Here is a 6,033-nt window from a genome sequence, read left to right as displayed (position 1 = left end):
TCTTATAAATAACCAGTTGAGTGAATCCGTAACTGTCTTAACTTTTCCTCTAAAGCAAAGGGGCACGTTTGCTTGTTTTTAAAAGAAAAATTGACATGTTGCAATAAAAATGCTATTCATTCTGGAATGATCAACACTGCTTGCATGTGTGTGTGTGTGCGCGCGCACCTGCATGTGCACAAGATCTGCTGGCAAAGGTTGGGGAACGTCTTTCATTAAGAGAAGCAGCCAGAAAGGTTCCCTCTTGTCTGCCCCCCATATTGGCATGAAAGCCAATTCCAGAGGTTGGCTGAGTTCTGCCTCTCATTAGGGCTGGCTTCTCGTGCTACAGGAGGACAACAAGAGCAGGGGCCTCACATGTAAAACAAGCATGATAATGATATGCTCCCTGCCCACCCTTCTGCCTGTGCCACATGTTCCATTGATTGAGTTCGCTGGCTCATTTCTCTGGAAGGGAAGTGCCAAGCATTGATGATTCCAGGCAGGCAGCCTGTACAATGAGGCACATACCCTCTTCTGGAGGGTGGGGAAGTATGAACCTCAGGGAACAGATGCGTACAGAGCACTTGGCAGGCTTCAGTGGCTGCTGTGAGGTGACAGGAGCATGACCCATCCAGGATCTCTTTGTAGAGACCATGATCTTCAGAGGCAGAAGCTCCTAGCTATGATGCAGCAACCAATTCTGAGTGTCACATTGACAAGCTGGGAGAATTTCTTCTGTTCCTAGAAGAATTTGGTGAACCCATCCATCCACTCCAATTTCTTCGCAACAAATGGTGGAATAATTTTGCAAAGCTATTTAGTTTCCCTCTGGGAATTAAGACTCATCAGAAACACCTATAATTCAGCCAATGCATTGACAATGGAAGCAGCTGAGGAGTCGCCACAGGGCAGAAATATACCTTAATGTAGCAGATTTTTTTTCTTTCTAAAATTAAATCCAGATGTCATTCCTTTATTTAAATGGATAGCCTTCTGTCCATTTCATACCACCCAACCTGGAAGCCTCAAAGCAGAGAGCAAAACAACCTGGAGATCTCATTAAATGATAGCTGAAGATCAATGGAAACCAACAGCATGTTCATTCGGCTTGCCGAAAGTATCTCTGAGTCTCTGATTTACATATAATATTAAGCCATAATGTAATTTATTTGGGTTTAGCTTAGCATTAGGTACAAACTCACCCACTGTGGCTTAGTTCAGTAGTGGGCAGGTTCTGGACTTCTGGAGATCTTCATGGGAACTCCAGTCATTGTTTCTGCAAAATAAAGGACAAACCACCAAAATCTGGGTGCACGTTTCACAGTGTTTTTATAAACCAGTAAATACTATACGCGATTATTTTATGCCTCCAACAGGCTTAACATGCCAATTGTACCGATGCTTCAACCCACAAAGCCCACAAGAATAAGGAGAAAAAATGGGCCAAATTTCCAACCCTCCCACCTGCAGCAATTTAATTGCAGCGTGGCCAAATCTTACAAAGCTGTCAAACTTCAAGCCGAGAAATCTCTACTCTCCAGAAATTCAACACTGCACTCAGGAACTAGATAACAGTAAAACCTGCACAGACCTGACACTGCTTTATTGCAGACAAGAATATACACACAGAAGATATTCTTATTGCAGAACACAGGAATGAAATCCTATACAGTATATAAGTTTGCCCCAAGGTTTAAACCGTATGCCTTTCCCTTCATTTTTTTCAAGCCAATGGGCTTGCTTTGAAAAGCCCATTGGCTTGCTTTGAGCATTTGGGACACCTTTTTCATGATTACATTACCATTCTACCTGCCTGAGAATCATTGTTTCCCACATCACTAGCTTCAGGTTTGATAGAAGCCCTAAGTGATTTAATGTGAAGTATTGGCCAAACCGCTATGACCTTAGTTAAAATAAACATTGGGAAGATAATAATATGGTTGATGTTCACAGATGGAATTTGTATTTCCAAAACTGGGAATCCAACCCTCACAGACTTGTTCTTTTCTTCCTAGCAAGCTTTTATAGAAACACTGGGACTATTTAATTCCTTCTCTTTACCTTTTAAGATGTCTGGAAATTCTCCCTCCATCTAGAAATGTACTTTAGAAAGAGATCTAGACAACCTGGCAGCAAGTAGCACTCTAGGCAAACCATGTAATCTGTGCCTCCCACAAGTTATTTCTACTTTTTTCCCCCCTGAAAGTTGGTGTTCTTGACAACTGTGTAGTTCATTTCTATGGTCAGCCCACCACTGACTTCTATAGAATAGCTTAAATCAGTGTTTCTCAACCTCAGCAACTTTAAGAGATGTGGACTCTTAGCATGCTGGCTGGGGAATTCTGAGAGTTGCAGTCCACACTTCTTAAAGTAGTTGAGGTTGAGAAACACCGGCTTAAACATATATCTCTTCCCCTCTACCTCCACATTTCTCCGACCAACTTCTAACCAACTTGTTTAATAAGGAGTTCTTGGAAACTCCAAAGCTTGTAACTGTTATCTGAACTTTCCATGGGTTGGCCTCATCAATACATTTATTCCGAAGAGGTTGGACTTTTTCTTTCAGAAAATGAAACATCTATCCAAAGTCTGTCTTGTCACCTCCAACTGTACTGCCTCATTTCCACCTCATTTTGCTGCAGGTCTACTTCAGACCCAGACTTCAGTTTAGTAGATTGCAAATGTTGCTGGAGCTTGAAATGTAAAGTGATTAACTGGTATCAAGCCCATAAAATCAATTTGGCAGGTGTTTGATGGCTAAAATTAGGTTTAACTGAAAGCTGGAGGCAGTGTATGAGTCTATGCACTTTGTTTTGGTTGCTGTGCATGTCTCACATATATAACCCTTGCAGTGGGGACTCCTTGATGTTCCCCATGTTTTCTGGCCATCCTGATAACTCTGTTTATGCAGGCCATAGATCAAAGCCACAGGCCTGCATTCGATAAAAGAGGCTTTGAAGAAAGAATGTCTGAAACTCCAAAATGCTCTCTGAACACATGACAAGAGCTGAGCAGGAATTTCACAACTTCTTTTTTATAAACTAAGATCTTTATACAATATAAACTGCAACTGAAATTTTTAAAAAAAACCTTCTGGAAATGTCCACTTGTTTGTTTGATTTTAGGGTTTTTTTTAAAATATAAGGACACACAACTCACATTTTCTCAATTGGTTTTCACTTTTGCTGGCTGAAATGTCCCTTGTAATTCCTAAAACAAAAACGAAATCCTTCTCCTGAGATAGAGCCTTGTGTTCTACCTTATTCTTAAAGGATCCAATCATCTTTTTCAAACTTCTCTTTTTGAGAAGGTTTTGATCACCGTGTCTGCACAGCATGGTCCAAAAAGTCAAGATGATGGCTGTGGCAGTGCAATCAAAGTTCCACCTGTTTTTTATGTGCGTCACACTGTCACACTCACAATCTTCACTTTTTGAGCATACCCTGAACCCACCCCTGGTTTGAGCTAAGAGGAAAGAGGGGACATTCTCCATGGGAAGTGACACAGACCCATGGGGTAGGGAGACTACAGAAAATACAGAATAGAGAAAGAAAGGGGCTGAAGGGGCTTCATTTTTCTCTGGCACACTGATGAACGAGAGCGTCCTAGGAGATGCTGCCTTTCTTCTATGCTGCATAGCCATCTTTAAACTCTTGTTTGCTGGTTCTAGTTCTCTTCCTTCCAAGAGAGTTGCCTTTCAGTCTTTCATTCTCTTCTTCAGACAACATGAGGCCACTCCTCACCTGTTTCTTCTCAATATTTCTGTGGGCTTCATTTCACTGGGACTGGCCTTGAAACAGAATGTCACTTTAATTTAAGGTGAATGTGTAACCTACTTTCCTAGGGGGTATGCTGTGTCTGAAAGTGTCCTCTTTTTGAAAAGCTGTCCAAGACTGGTTTAAAAGATCAAGATTTTAAATCTCAGGAGAGCTGCAGAAGCTTTTAACTTGACCATCATCCCTTAACGTCTCTGGAGAGCAGACACAGAAGATACCCATCATAATTTTCTCCAGTAAGAGTGTTCTTGTACTATGTATATGTCCATTTCACTCACAGTTACTGTAAGTTTGCATCTTTGATATAAATAAGTGTTTGCACGTTTCATGCAAATCAATTGTCTCTATTGTCCATTTTGGGAGGAAGAGAAATGCAAAACTGGTCACCTTGAACCTTTCTTAAGTTCTTATGGTCCAAATCAACCTTTCAAGTCCTCAGGAACAAGAGGCCCCAGCTGCAAGCTAAAAATATATAGCTGTTTAGTCTCTCTGATTGTCAGTACTGTCAATCAACACAAGAAACACGATGCACAAACATTGTGTGTTGCCTTGCATCTGCTCAGGAAAGTTGGCCGGGTTCTCTCCGTTCAGGGAAAATGAGGTTGAGAGGATTCTGTAACGGCATAGCACCTATCTATGTTTTCCTAAGGCAGCTTCTCCCCCACCTGATAATGTTAGTAATAACCTTCTAAATCAAAGACAGATGATATTTTGTTTGTTGGAGACAGAGCTTTGGGGGGCTGAAGCATCAGAGAGGAAGTGAGCAGAAACAGCTACTTCGAAAGCTTTAGCAGAATCCATGTTTTTAATGGTGCCAAGCAAGAGTGCTGAAGATGTACCTCCTGGAGCACATACAGCCCTCAGCATTTTTTCTATAGCCCTCCCCCTGAACCTCTAAAGGGGGAGAGAGCCAAACTTTTTAGACCATTTTAATCCTTTAGAATTGAAGAGCAGGAGTTAAAGGACAAAACAGTTACCTTCGGCTTTGCAGTGTTTCTCAGCCTCAGCAACTTTAAGATGGGTGGACTTCAACTTCCAGAATTCCTCAGCCAACATCTTAAAGTTGCTGAGGTTGAGAAATCCTGGTTTAAGGGACCCATTTCAGGCCTTAAAACCAAGATCGTCCACCGGGAGAGGAGTCATAAAAGTCAAGATGGTGGCTGCAACCACAGAGTTGAGGCCCCACCCCTTTTTTAGACACAGATGTCCCTGCTTAAAATTCCCCCCCAACTGGATCCTGACCTGTGCAGCAAGCTTGGAGCAGTCCTGTAGCTGTTAGAAGTTACGCTTTCTTGGCATTATGGTTCTTTGAAGGCTTACTCAAACATTTTGGCGTGCTTCTGATCTCAAAATGACAGGAAATGTACCACTGAAATTTGCCAGGGCAGTCACAATGAGCTCCATCTGCCATATGTGGCCCAAGAACTGCAAGTCATCCACTTCAGTTTTAGATCCATTTCGTCTTAACTTGCGAGAAGCACAAGTGTTTTGGGGCCAGGAGAAAAAGAAATAGCTGTATCCCCTCTCTTTCCTAGAAAGTATTTACCATGCGGAGCGCTACTGGGCAACAGCCAACTAGCCAGTCGTGTTAGGTTAAATAATTTACTCCTCATAACTCTTTTTTTCAAGAAACCATTTTCCCTTCCCAGGGAGACACATTACTGGCTCACGCAAGCAGACCTGACCAGGAATTATAAGTGCCTGTTTGCGAGATGGCTTTAACAGGGCAAGCAGAGCAGAGCAGAGCAGGGAGAAAGAAATAAAATAAAACACCGATTCCTGAACTCAGACCTAGGGAGGCTACTGGGGCATCAATCTTGTTAGAGAACAAGGGTGGACTTTTGCAAGAGGCCTGCTTTATTCTGGCTGCTGGCAAGCCTGGATGATTTGTGCCCGTGCAGAAGATGAGAAGCCCCATAACTCACAGCAAGCCCAACCCAGGAACCAGCACATTGCAAAGCACTTGTGGCAATCCAAAGAGGTCCAGCTCCTTGTAGCCCCATTGATGACATGGTTCAGCTTTGTTCTGTTTTGTTTTTCTCCTTCAGCTGCCAGTCCTTATTCTCAGCATTATTGGACCCTTCAATAATAGGGCTGAGCTTGTGGCTCCATTCCCAGGTCCAACAGCTTGGAGGTTCCCCCAAATTCTTTTGGGGAAAAAAACCCAGCAAAGATGCTATCCTCTCCTGTTCCTCTTCCTCCGTGGAAACAATGGTGCTGAGCGTGGCTGAAGATTTGCTAAAGGAAGGGGAGAAAGGAATGGGGGTCTCGATGT

This window comes from Python bivittatus, unplaced genomic scaffold (assembly GCF_059951505.1).
Source record: "Python bivittatus isolate LINGU-HERP-01145 unplaced genomic scaffold, Pbiv_v1 ctg000310_np1212, whole genome shotgun sequence".
In the NCBI taxonomy this organism is placed as follows: Eukaryota; Metazoa; Chordata; class Lepidosauria; order Squamata; family Pythonidae; genus Python; species Python bivittatus.
This window is presented reverse-complemented; position numbering follows the sequence as displayed.